Below are 13657 nucleotides of genomic sequence, written 5' to 3' on the forward strand. Positions count from 1 at the left end.
ATATATTCAATAGCAAACAGTTAAAAATGTAATACTAATTTACAAGAACTGTATTTTTGATCAAATGCAGCATTGGTGAGCATAAAACTTCTTTCAAAAACATAAAATTTTTCCAACCCAAAAACTTTCAACAGTAGAACTGACAAAATAAAAGAGATTCTTTAAAAAATAGCTGTTGTCAACTGATTTGTTGAGCTTTGTGGGACTGTGTGAGTATATGAAGATAAAAAATACTTTACAGAAGTGTGAAACAGCTGTATCAGCGTCATTTAGAAAGTGAAAACCTGTCATGTCAAACAGATTTCAAAAAGTCAACACGTACTCACTTTACAGGAACAACCAACCAACCACATTCCACATTCAACACACCTGGCTTGCACGCAGTGTAAAAAAAAAAAAAAAAAATGGTTGGTTTAAAGCTGCGCTAGGCAACTTTTGACGCTCTAGCGGTTAATAAACAGAACTGCTTGCGTCTTGCGGAAGAACATCGTAGCCGGAACTTCTTCTCTGTTTATGCCTATGAAGAATCACAAAGGTACTGGGTTACTCCGCCGCGGTACCCCGAAATAATCTAAAATAGTCCGAATATAAACACTTATTTTAGGTGCACCCTAGTGATTCAGGACAAGCCAAAAACACGGTTTGGAAAATGGATTCATGGTCTACTCGCTTATTATATACATTTTTCTACATTTTGAACACAAACAAAGTTATGGACCGCAGCTCTGATTGGTTATTGTTTACTTGGAGCGATGGAGTTTCTCCAAATGGCAATAGGACCACTGGGAGGAGCCAGAGGAGCTTGATTTTTTCACAGATTATCTGTCTCATATTCTACTGTCAAGACATAATGACAGGTTTTATAAATATGTAAAAAAATATTTTTTTACAAAAGTTCCCTACAGCACCTTTAACTTAAAAACGTTAGTTACCTGGTTGCCTTAAAATTTGGTTCATTGAAACTAAGATTTTCAGTTATAACAAAGATAGTGATTTAAAGAAAAAATATATAATTTTAAAGAAAAATAATAATAAAGAATTAGGCTACTGTAACACTGTTTTGTTGCAATTTTGGATTAAATATTGTATCCACTTATTCAATCAATCAGTAAACTTTCAAGTCATCTTTATTAATGTAGTGAGTATAAATACCCGACGGCGAACGTCAAAAATGATTGATGAGTTTGACCTTTGACGTAATAATTATGTCCATATGTGCCCTTTGACCTCATAATTATTTCCACATGCGAAACCCTGTGCGCACGAAATTCATCCGTCATCCTTTGAGCACCTGGGGCTGAAATGTGTTGTTTGTTGAGTGACCAAGTGATGAATGAGTTCCCTGAAGAATGTTTGTGTAAATTTTAGGGACTGTTCCCAACTTTTGACTCATCTGCGGACGCGTCTGTGTCGTACATGACCGAGCATAAGGTTACAGTCTCTAATGCTCGCGCGCTCTCTCTCTGTATGGGAGCTGTGAAAAGAAACAAGCATGTGTTGATGAAGAATAAACAGAAAAAAACGATTTGAACAAATCGTATCACAGTGTGTGTGTGTGTGTGTGTGTGTGTGTGTGTTTGCATTTAAAATGACGGCGGTATAAAAATATTCTCAACATAGGCCTATTAAAAAACTGAGAATATATCAATAAAAATATAAATTCCCCTTACATTATTTTGGGAGAGAAAGTCTTCCTCGTGCAAGCATCACGATTCTTCAGATGAGAGATTTACAAAATAATAATAATAATAATAATAATAAAAAAATGTCATGTTTAAACTTGAAATCAGTATCGCGAGCCCTCTCTCTCTTTCTCTCTCTCTCTCTCTCTCTCTCTCTCTCTCTCTCTGCCGGCATCGGTCCGCTGTGAGAGAGAAAGCGGAAGCTGGAAAAATGCACTAAATCTATCTCAAGACCAAGCGATATTACTTTAATGTTTAAATAAACCGACTCCCTGTTACACATGTTGTCCGGTGGTACTTGTTTATAGTTAGTTTCTTATTTTAATCGTGGTATTTTTACATGATCTAGAATGGATTAGTGGTCTATGCAGTCATAGTTAATTTTGATCAAAGTATCTAATTCCGTCTAGTTGTTCAACAGTTTTTAATTGTTTAGCTTAAATTACATGTATTTTAAATATGAATTAGCCTTTATGCTCCGAATTTGGCAATGGGTCCGTTTATTTCACAGTGTTTTAAGACATGGTTAGTCCTATACAGTAGCCTGTAGCTATCTAATTTCCAGAGAAGTGCTCCAGAGAACATTGTTGGAATGGTCCCAGACAGGTCTCACGCGGCTATCTTTACCACCGTAATCTTACACTTTGTTTTAAAAAGCTTGTTTGAATAACATCAAGGTATGATGTTTCTGATTGAACCATGATGACATGGTTGTAAAATACACAGTCCTGGTTATTTTCACAGACTTCAGGCTCGGTTTGTAATGTGGAAGTGGGCTAATCACGTTGAAACTTTTATAATGTCTCATACAAACCTTTTATAAAAAAAAATATAAAAAAATTACCATCACACCGTGTATCTCTACAAGATGATGAAAAGCAGTATGATTATTGAAAATAAGAATAAGCACGCAAACAATGACAACTTCTGTTTTAACAAATAAATACAATTTTGTAGATTTTTCAAACCTAAAACAATGATGCTCTAATGCAAGGGTTAGAAGTAGTCATATGAGCCTCTGATGAATGCAAGGCGCTTACAGAGAGTTTTCTTTATGAATTAGATCAAGACTGAAAATCAGTTGTCATAATTTTGTTTGCAACAAAATAACTTTTAGAAAGGCGCTACAAATGTCTCACAGAATCTTTACAACAGATTACCCTTTCTTTCTCTCTAAAAATGGTATCATGATGTTTAAATGTTTTATTTTCACACTGTTTTATTTTATTAACATGAAAACAAGAGGGTCTATACAGTTTTATATTAATGAGAAGGCTTGATCAAATAATTGCTAAGAAATAATCAGATAATCGATATTACTGTTAAAATTATTTAAAATGTAATTTTTAATTAATGTCCACACCCAAATCCTTAGACAAATTAAATAGAATGTATGAAAGATTTTTCTCTAAGATGTATGTAATTACAGTCTAACAGCTTTAGATTGATTAAAACAATTGAGTTTATTTCTCTCGAATTTGTATACGGTAACAAGCCAGCATGAAGCAGTATAAATACATAGAATCACAATGAATTAATGAGTTTATCACATTAATGAAAAAAAAAACTTTCTTATGACCTTTTTTTAATTTGTTGAACAACCGGTTTGTTGAGGAAAAACATACTGTAGTGTTATGTTTCTAGGATGTTTGTAGTTAAATTACATCTTTAACGTAAAACATTTTCATTCAAATTCTCTAACACACACACAGACACACACACACACACACAAAGCTTTCACAGACTCCCACAAACCGCCAACAACATTTTTAAGTTTGTTTTTATCATTTAGCTGTAGCTTAGAACCTAATGGAATTATTTGAATGTGTATAATGTCACTTAAGACTAGTTTGACAAACAAGGGACTAAAACAAGTCCGGCCCCAATTCGAAGCATTCTAACAAGGAGTTCAACCATCTCAAAAAATGTATTATAGCACTGCAGTAAGATATAACTCTGTATGTGTAATTCACAAACTTATCAGATGTACAACATATTATTACAATTCCCTGTATGAAAAGACATTGCAGAAAAGCTGAGCAGATGTGACGAAGAAGAAACCTGAAATTCACCATAGCACCTATAAAGACAGCCTCAATGTGGAACTAGCCACAGCTAGACAGACCTTATTCTCAAACCTTTTAACTTAAACAACCCTCGCATACCAACAACAATAGCAACATTTTGGAAGAAATAGTAAAGTACCTTAAATTGTCAACCTGTTTTCTTTGCACACTTCTCACATTTTTTTTCAAAGGTGTGCTTAACTGTTTAAAAGCAGATATCTTAGAAGTGGTGAGCGCCTCACTTCTTTCTGGGACTTTTCCAAACTTCCTGAAACTGCAGTTGTTTAAACCCCTTCTGAAAAAGAGCAATATTGATAACACAATATTGAGCAACTATAGACCAATATCAAATCTTTCTTTTACAGGCAAGACTATACGTTTTTAATCAACTGACCAGCTATTCAAACTCAAATGGATTCCTGGGACAATTTTCAATACGGTTTCCGATTGCATGACAGCACAGAGGCAGTGCTCATTAAGATTATAAATTATATTCACTTAAATTCTGCTTCTGGCAGAATTTAAAATATCAATGCTGGTATACTGCTAGATTGGAGTGCCGTGTTTAACACATTTTGATAAAAACATACTACTAGAGAGACTGTAAAACTGGGTTGGGCTTTCTGGGATGGGAATCTATTAGTTCAGGTCATACTTTCAGTAGCTGGGAAAGGTTATTATGTGAGTAATGGAGAGCATAAGTCTAAGTGGACGTCCATGACATGCGGAGTACCACAAGGCTCAATTCTTGTGCCACTCTTGTTTAGCCTGTATATGCTTCCACTAGTTACCTTGTTACCAAATTACTAAATCTCCATTGACTCCCTCTGCCAGTGCATTGATGAAATTAACAATTGGATGAGCTAAAACTTTCTTCAGTTAAACAAGGAGAAAACTGAAGTCATTGCATTTGGAAACAAAGATGAATTTCTCAAGGCGAATGCATACCTTGACTCTAGGGGTCAAATAACTAAAAACAAGTCAGGAATCTTGGTGTGATTCTGGCATCAGAGCCTCTTTTTTCTGTTTAGCCTTGCATTTACTGAATGAATTGAGCACTGTGCTATGTCCAAACTGGTTCCACTGTATTTTATCTATAACCATTTTCTATTATTAACTGTTTTAATTCATTTAAAATCATTACTTGTTTTACTGTTGTGATTATTATTATTATTATTTTATGATTACTTCCTTTTATGTAAAGCACTCTGAATTACCATATTGTATGAAATTTGCTAAATAAATAAACTTGCCTTGCCTAATACAGTAGTCCTGGTCACCCTAAATACTGGTCATGCTCAATGAGATGAAGACATGCGGAGATAAGAACCCAACAAGCATACCCCATCGGGTCATGAAGCACCCTGTCTAACACAACACACATTCTCCAGAATTTATTCATTATTTCATGATGAAGACAGACTGAATATTCAGCAGTGGGACTGTTTGAATCTTTCTTAAGACAAAGACAATTGCCTGATATCACAAACGAATCCTACACAACACAGGTAACTAATGCTTCATTCAAATACAGACTTCCACACATCAGTTACATAACAAACCATAAAAGACCTTTTCGTTGTTAGGGTCTTGTGACCCAAAAGGTTACACACCTAGTTTTGGGGATGAAAAAAAAAATGGTTATCAAAGATATTTATTGGGACTTCTCCCACATCAGAAGAACAGGTTTCGTTTTGTTTATTCTTGTCTGTTCTGTTGATGAGTTAAACCACCTTACCAGTCACAACTGAAGTATTCATACTGACCACACATAAAGTAGCTTGAAACGATAGATGAAATTTGCATGACTGACTGAGACCTGAGGGGAAGGAGTGGGTGTGAGGAGTCATGAACTAAGCATTGGGGTGGTGTTGGGGGATTGCGCCAACAGTTTTGTGCTTTTTCTTGTCGATCCTGTCTTCAAATTATTGAGTTTCATTATTTTAGTACAGGATAGGAATCTTGAATTCAGTTTTGGTAAAATCCATCCTTTCATGTCCTTGATGAATTCCTGCTTAAAACCTGTGTGCTTTAATAAAAACAAATAGAAGCATTAAATGCCTCACAATCTTAAAGATTACAGTCTCCAATAAATATGTGCACTTATAAGGTAAATTAATTTACTTACAACACTGTCCAATCTCTACAATGTGACAGTCCTTCCCATTATGTCTGCGAAGCAGTTTGATGGATACAACTGCGGAACGACTGATCTTCAGTTATTTCAGAATATAATAAACACATTAATTTTAAATGATAATTTATATAAGCTATTATTACTGACTGTCATTTAAAAACCTAGAGTTTTGAACATATGTCTAATGCAATCTACAATATTCACAGAGCAGTACAATGGGTTCTGCTGAGGCACTTTAATAAATGCTCAGTTGCAAGGAGCCAAAGCTTTGGGACAAGATAAAAGCTTGGCTCAGTTGTGGGGCCTGTTCCTCTTATGGCTGAAATGAACAAGCATGTGATTTATGATTACAGGATGCATCTCATGTCAGATTTTATGGACGGATATTATTCAGAATTTTGCATGCCGACATGCCGACCAGAATAAAAAAAAGAAAAATGTGGAAATAAGTTAAGACCGCTCACTGCAGTACATGGATGACAGATGTTTCTGCACATTCACATTTTAGATCAACTAACTTTAATACTGTATATGTCATGTCCACTGTCTGATCACCCCGTTCTTGTGTGTGTGTGTGTGTGTTTCTGTATATGTCTGCATTTCGTGCGCACATGGTGTTTTGTTTTGGTTTTGATCGCTCGTCTTGCACCTATCTTTGGCGTTCCTTCCTCCCCCTCATTATCACAGTTTCCGTTTCTAATGGTTTGACCTCGCTCACCTGAATTCAATGTCTGTTCATCTCTTGCTCTATTTATTCCCGTCTGTCGCGCCTATCGGTGCCAGATCGTTGTTCGGCAACAATCCCCGTGTATCCACTTTGTCTATCCACTTTGTCTGATCCTGTCAAGCCGTGTTCTGTCGTGCCTCTGTTTGCTGCTATTGGTTTGTTTTGTTTTTCTTTTTCCCCCCTCCCTCATTTCCTAGACCGGGCACCGGCATTTCCCAGAAGAGTTTTTGCACGGTCGCTGGCTCGCTCGTGGCTTCCTCCCCTCTCCGCTATCATCGCGGCCGCGCCGTTGAGCGCCCCCTGCCGGGTGTTTTTGCAAGGACATTAGAAGTCTCTTTTTCTGTTGGACATTTTTCCTAATTTCCCGGCCTGTTTTTGTTCATTGGAGGAAGTTTTTTCTTTTGAGGTTTTTGAATAAATTGGTCCTGCACCGTAACCTGCATCTGTGTCCAGTTGTGTTCCTGCCAGAACGATCTGGCCAAGATGGACACAGCAGGTACAGACTCTGTCAGAACCGCAGTCACCCAGCAGGGTGTTCTTTTGGGCCAACACGAAGCCAGACTCACGAATACCACAAGGGAGATGGAGTTCTTAGCCAACCAAGTGGCTGAGTTGACCAACCGGATCCAAGAGCTGCAACGAGAGGCTCCTCAGGGTGGTGCAGTTCACCATCTTTCTCACCATGAGCCTGAGCCCCGATGCAATAACCCACCACCCTATGATGGGGACCCCAATTCCTGCCGGGCCTTCTTGTCCCAGTGTTCTGTGGTGTTTGCCTTGCAGCCACGCACATACGCACTTGAGATGTCCAAAGTGGCTTTTGTTTTGACTCTTCTGACCGGCAAGGCCAGAGACTGGGGAACCTCCGTCTGGGAGACCAAAGCTCCCTGTTGTGCTTCTTTTAAAGATTTCCGCCAGGAGATGGAGAGACTGTTCGACCGCTCTGCAAGAGGTCAGGAAGCGGCTGACCAGCTAGCACGGCTCCGTCAGGCGGGTCGCTCAGTGACGGACTATGCCATTCATTTTAAGACTCTTGCAGCGACCTGCGACTGGAATGAGGGGGCCTGTCGAGCTATGTTCCGTGCTGGGCTAGAGGATGACATCCAGGATGAGCTGGCCACTCAGGACCTGCCACGTGACTTTGACGATCTGGTTAACATGGCGTTGCGCATCGAGGGTCGCCTTCACCGCCGTCGTCAGCGCCTGGCAGTTCGTGCACCCTGGAGGACTGAGGAGCCGTCATCTGTCTCCCCCACAGAAACCACTGAGCCTGAGCCTATGCAGGTGGGGCGCCTTCGGCTCACTCCTCAACAAAAGCAGCAACGTCTCGCCCTAGGACTATGTCTGTATTGCGGCAAATCAGGTCACTTCGCAGTGGGCTGTCCACTAAAAGTCAAGGCTCACCAGTAAAGAGGGGGATCCTGGTGAGCGCTACCCCTTTATTACATCCCCCCTCCTCTCGCACTCTCCTTCCTGTCTCTATTCAGTTTGGTGGTGTCCTTAACTCCTGTACAGCACTGGTTGACTCGGGAGCTGAGGGCAACTTTATGGACCTCTCTCTAGCCACCCGTTGGGGAATTCCTTCCATTCCTCTTCCCAAACCTATTCCTGCCCGTTCATTGAATGGCACTTTAATAACCACTGTCTCATATGCCACTCCCCCTGTTAATCTTATAGTCTCGGGCAATCACCGGGAGGTGACCACGCTGTACCTTCTTGAATCCCCGAGTGCTCCCATAGTTCTGGGGCACCCGTGGTTGGTGCAACATGGCCCTCACGTGGATTGGTCCAACAACTCTGTCCTGTCTTGGAGTAAGTTTTGTCTTGCGTCTTGTCTGGGTGCTGCCTCTTTTCCTGTGTCTGTGTGTCCTGTCTTGCAGGTGGAGGCTGCTGATTTGAAGGGGGTCCCGGTGGAGTACCACGACCTGTGCCAGGTGTTTAGTAAGTCCCGGGCCACCTCCTTACCTCCACATCGCCCTTATGACTGTGCCATCGAGCTCCTCCCAGGCACTTCTCCGCCCAAGGGTCACTTGTTTTCCCTTTCAGGTCCTGAAAGAGAGGCCATGGACAAATATATTAATGAATCCCTCAAAGCCGGTCTCATCCGACCCTCTTCATCTCCTGCAGGTGCTGGGTTCTTCTTTGTCAAGAAGAAGGACGGCTCCTTGCGTCCTTGTATAGATTATCGAGGCCTGAATGACATCACTATTAAAAACAGGTACCCCTTGCCTCTAATGTCATCTGCCTTTGAGTTATTGCAGGGAGCCAAGGTCTTCACCAAGCTAGACCTTCGGAATGCCTATCACCTTATTCGCATACGTGAGGGGGATGAGTGGAAGACAGCTTTCAACACACCTACGGGACACTTTGAGTACCGGGTCCTACCATTCGGTCTGACCAATGCCCCAGCTGTCTTCCAGGCCCTGGTTAATGACGTGTTGAGAGACATGGTGAATCGCTTTGTCTTCGTGTATCTTGATGATATCTTGATATTCTCCCCATCTCTGCAGGTACACACTCAGCATGTTCGCCAGGTGTTACAACGGCTGCTGGAGAACCAGCTCTATGTTAAGGCGGAGAAGTGCGTCTTCCATGCCCAGTCGGTTCCGTTCCTGGGGTTCGTTGTTTCTGCGGGGGAGATCAAAGCCGACCCCTGTAAGGTAAGGGCCGTTGCCGAGTGGCCAGCTCCTGACTCTCGTAAAGCTCTGCAGCGGTTCCTGGGGTTTGCCAACTTCTATCGGCGGTTCATCCGGAACTTTGGTCAGATTGCTGCACCTTTAACGGCACTCACCTCTCCCAAGGTACCGTTCAAGTGGAATACTGGGGCACAGGAGGCCTTTGATAGATTAAAGTCCCGTTTTATCTCTGCTCCTGTCTTGTCTATTCCAGACCCTGAACGGCAATTCATTGTTGAGGTGGATGCCTCCGATGTCGGAGTGGGCGCGGTCCTATCTCAGCGGTCGCACGAGGATGGAAAGGTGCATCCCTGCGCCTTCTTCTCCCACCGCCTGAGTCCCCCAGAACGGAATTACGACATAGGTAATCGGGAGTTGTTGGCGGTCAGGCTGGCTTTGGGGGAGTGGCGTCACTGGTTGGAGGGCGCGGCTCAGCCCTTCCTGGTCTGGACGGATCACAAGAACCTCGAGTATGTCCGTTCGGCCAGGAGGCTGACCTCTCGACAGGCTCGCTGGGCCCTCTTCTTTGGCCGGTTCAATTTCTCACTGTCTTACAGGCCCGGGTCTAAGAATGTTAAGCCCGATGCTCTTTCTCGTCTCTTCGAGGCTCCTGGGGGAGGGGAGTCAGCAGACACTATCTTGCCCAAAGGGGTGGTGGTGGCATCCCTCTCTTGGGACATCGAGAGACGAGTAGAGGAGGCCCTACTTAAGGGGCCTGTGCCGAAGGGGTGCCCAGCGGGTAATCTGTTTGTTCCCACCAAGTTGCGCTCTGAAGTCATCCAGTGGGGTCACTCATCCAGGCTAGTCTGTCATCCAGGAGTCCGGAGGTCGCTGGCTGCCATCCGTCAGCGATTCTGGTGGCCAAGGATGTCAGGCAGTTCGTGGCTGCCTGCTCGGTGTGCGCTCAGAACAAGACTTCCAACGCGCCTCCCGTTGGTCTGCTCCACCCATTGCCCATCCCTTCCCGCCCCTGGTCACATTTGGCCCTTGATTTTGTCACTGGCCTTCCGGAATCCAAGGGTAACACCGTCATTCTTACGGTGGTGGACCGTTTCTCTAAGGCGGCCCATTTCATTCCCCTTCCCAAGCTCCCCTCAGCCAAAGAGACTGCTCAGGTGATGGTTGATCATGTATTCCGGATTCATGGTCTTCCGGTCAACGTGGTCTCTGATAGGGGTCCCCAGTTTGTCTCTCGGTTTTGGAGGGAATTCTGTCGGCAGATCGGGGCCTCTACGAGTCTGTCTTCAGGATTCCATCCCCAGACCAACGGGCAGTCCGAGCGGGCAAACCAGGATTTGGAACGTTCTCTTCGCTGCCTGGCATCCCACAATCCCGGCTCCTGGTGTCAACAGCTGTCCTGGGTAGAATACGCCCATAACTCCCTTCCTGTTTCTGCCACAGGTATGTCCCCATTCCAGTGTTCTGTCGGTTATCAACCTCCCTTGTTTCCCACACAGGAACCCGAGGCTGCGGTCCCGTCTGCTTTGGCCTTTGTCCGACGGTGTCGCCGCACCTGGAAGAGGGCCAAGGCGGCCTTGGCCCAGGCTAATAGGCGGACTAAAGCAGCGGCCGACCGTCACCGAACTCCTGCTCCCCGCTATGTGTGTGGTCAAAGGGTATGGCTCTCTACCAAGGACCTGCCTCTCAGGGTAGCCTCACGCAAGTTGGCACCCAGGTTCATTGGCCCATACCGGATCACGAAGGTCCTGAGTCCGGCGGCGGTGCAGCTCAAGCTCCCTACCACGCTTGGTCGGGTGCACCCTGTTTTCAATGTTTCCAGGGTTAAACCTGTGTTCTATTCCCCTCTTGTTCCATCTGCCCCAACCCCCCCTCCCCCCCGTCTAGTGGATGGCTCCCCGGTCTATACGGTGCGGAGGTTGCTAGATGTCCGACGTAGGGGTCGGGGCTTTCAATATCTTGTGGACTGGGAGGGCTATGGCCCAGAGGAGAGGAGCTGGGTTCCGGCCCGGGACATCTTGGATCGGACACTTGTCGAGGACTTCTACCGGCGACGAGGTGAGCCCCTTCCTGCGGCGCCTGGTGGCGTCCGTCGGAGGGGGGGTACTGTCATGTCCACTGTCTGATCACCCCGTTCTTGTGTGTGTGTGTGTGTGTTTCTGTATATGTCTGCATTTCGTGCGCACATGGTGTTTTGTTTTGGTTTTGATCGCTCGTCTTGCACCTATCTTTGGCGTTCCTTCCTCCCCCTCATTATCACAGTTTCCGTTTCTAATGGTTTGACCTCGCTCACCTGAATTCAATGTCTGTTCATCTCTTGCTCTATTTATTCCCGTCTGTCGCGCCTATCGGTGCCAGATCGTTGTTCGGCAACAATCCCCGTGTATCCACTTTGTCTATCCACTTTGTCTGATCCTGTCAAGCCGTGTTCTGTCGTGCCTCTGTTTGCTGCTATTGGTTTGTTTTGTTTTTCTTTTTCACCCCTCCCTCATTTCCTAGACCGGGCACCGGCATTTCCCAGAAGAGTTTTTGCACGGTCGCTGGCTCGCTCGTGGCTTCCTCCCCTCTCCGCTATCATCGCGGCCGCGCCGTTGAGCGCCCCCTGCCGGGTGTTTTTGCAAGGACATTAGAAGTCTCTTTTTCTGTTGGACATTTTTCCTAATTTCCCGGCCTGTTTTTGTTCATTGGAGGAAGTTTTTTCTTTTGAGGTTTTTGAATAAATTGGTCCTGCACCGTAACCTGCATCTGTGTCCAGTTGTGTTCCTGACAGTATAGGATTTCATTTTAAAATGAAAGCATAATAAACCCAGGCTATGTGTAGCTGGTTTCACAGCAAAATGTCAAACTAGCAACCCGCCAAAATAAAAGCTTGCTGAATTTAGGTTTTGAAATCAAACAGTAAAAATTAAAAAGAAGTAAATGTAAATGCAAACATTGTAAGTTGTACAACAAAATAATTGTATTTTTATTTAATCCTCACTTTTTATTAATTTTTTTTTAATATTACTACACATTATTATTTGACTTTTTAAAAAACTAAATAAATAAAGTGCAATAACATTCTTATTGCTTGTTATTTTTTTCATAATTATATTTAATAGGTCACACTATATGTGGAGTGTGAGCACCAAACCAGATGGTGCTCTCATGAGAACCAGACTAAAAAACGTATGTTCACCCCTGCTAATAAAGAATACAATAGCAACAAAAGATGTTTTCATTTCTGGAGTAACTGTCAGTGAATAATGTGTAACTAATAGACAATCAGGATCAGGATCACTGAGTGTGCTGAAAAAAAAATGTCTCAAAGTCCATTTATTGTGGCCGATACTGAACAAACAAAATAGTACATCAAGAATAAAATTTGGTATTTTAAAATAAATCCTATAGAAAAATTAAGCTGGAGTCTGGATGATAAAAAACAAAATGTCAAATTGAAGTAAAAATTTTACATAATCACTATCTGAGACTTCTTGCTTAAACATCGTTTATCCTTTTGTTCTACCTTTTTTTATTGTTGTTGATTCAGTGAATGTAAAAAGGTTCTATCAAGAATGTAATAAAACAAATGCAATGTCCAATCACTGATATATAATTTAAATATTTATCTCAGCAACATCATACCTCAGATCACAGAAGCCCTCAAATGCCTCCTGTCTTATTTACAAGAGTTCATGAGTCAAAACAATACTCAAGAATCTGAAGTGTGTGGTAGGATTATTTACTACTGAGAATGAACAAGGAAGAAGCTTTCATGCTCCCGGGCAATCGTTGATATACAATGCATATTTCCTTCTACAATCTCTCAAAATTCTTTTAAAAAGTAACTGAATGAAGGGAATGCATAATATACACAAAACGTGATAAATATGGGCTACTGTAATAACAAAATTGCCTTTTGGGTGTATCTTTAAAGAAAGAACTACTTGGATGACTGTAGCCAATGGCCTTTGATGCATCTAGGTTGTGCAATTGTTTTATTTAATTGAATTGAAAATACATTATCAAACTTTCTTGGTAGAAACTGCTTACTGTAATACTTGGTACTAAGACCACTTTTTATTCAATTAACAAAATGTCTGCATTCTCTTTTATAATCCATTTATTAAAAGTCTATAAAAACAAAGAAACAAATAAAAGACATCACCCACTTACATGAATCATTTGAATTCAAATTGCCTCCTTGATTCTGCATGGTCATTGGTTTATGTCCTCTAAACTTTAGAGGATATTAATGGCAAATAATTGTTGAATATTCAGCTTGATTGTATATTCAGGAAATTCTCTTTAAGGAAAACAACAGGTTGGAAAGTTTGCTTCTCTGTGTTATTTGAGCAGCATTTCTTTTTTGTGATTACAGTTACTGTGATTACAAAAAGACAGTATTTAAAGGCCATTCAAAGACTGGGCTA

General features: G+C 42.3%; 1 long non-coding RNA gene across 1 annotated transcript; it reads right to left on the minus strand.

Moving 5' to 3' along the window:
• Positions 1-5127: 5127 nt before the first annotated feature.
• LOC128025147 (uncharacterized) lies at positions 5128-6927 on the minus strand. The gene is made up of 3 exons (XR_008186106.1): positions 6604-6927; positions 5877-5945; positions 5128-5777 (listed from the first exon to the last, which is right to left on the minus strand). It is a non-coding gene; the product is annotated as an uncharacterized LOC128025147 (long non-coding RNA).
• Positions 6928-13657: the final 6730 nt, after the last annotated feature.

This window comes from Carassius gibelio, chromosome A12 (genome assembly GCF_023724105.1).
Source record: "Carassius gibelio isolate Cgi1373 ecotype wild population from Czech Republic chromosome A12, carGib1.2-hapl.c, whole genome shotgun sequence".
Taxonomy (NCBI): domain Eukaryota; kingdom Metazoa; phylum Chordata; class Actinopteri; order Cypriniformes; family Cyprinidae; genus Carassius; species Carassius gibelio.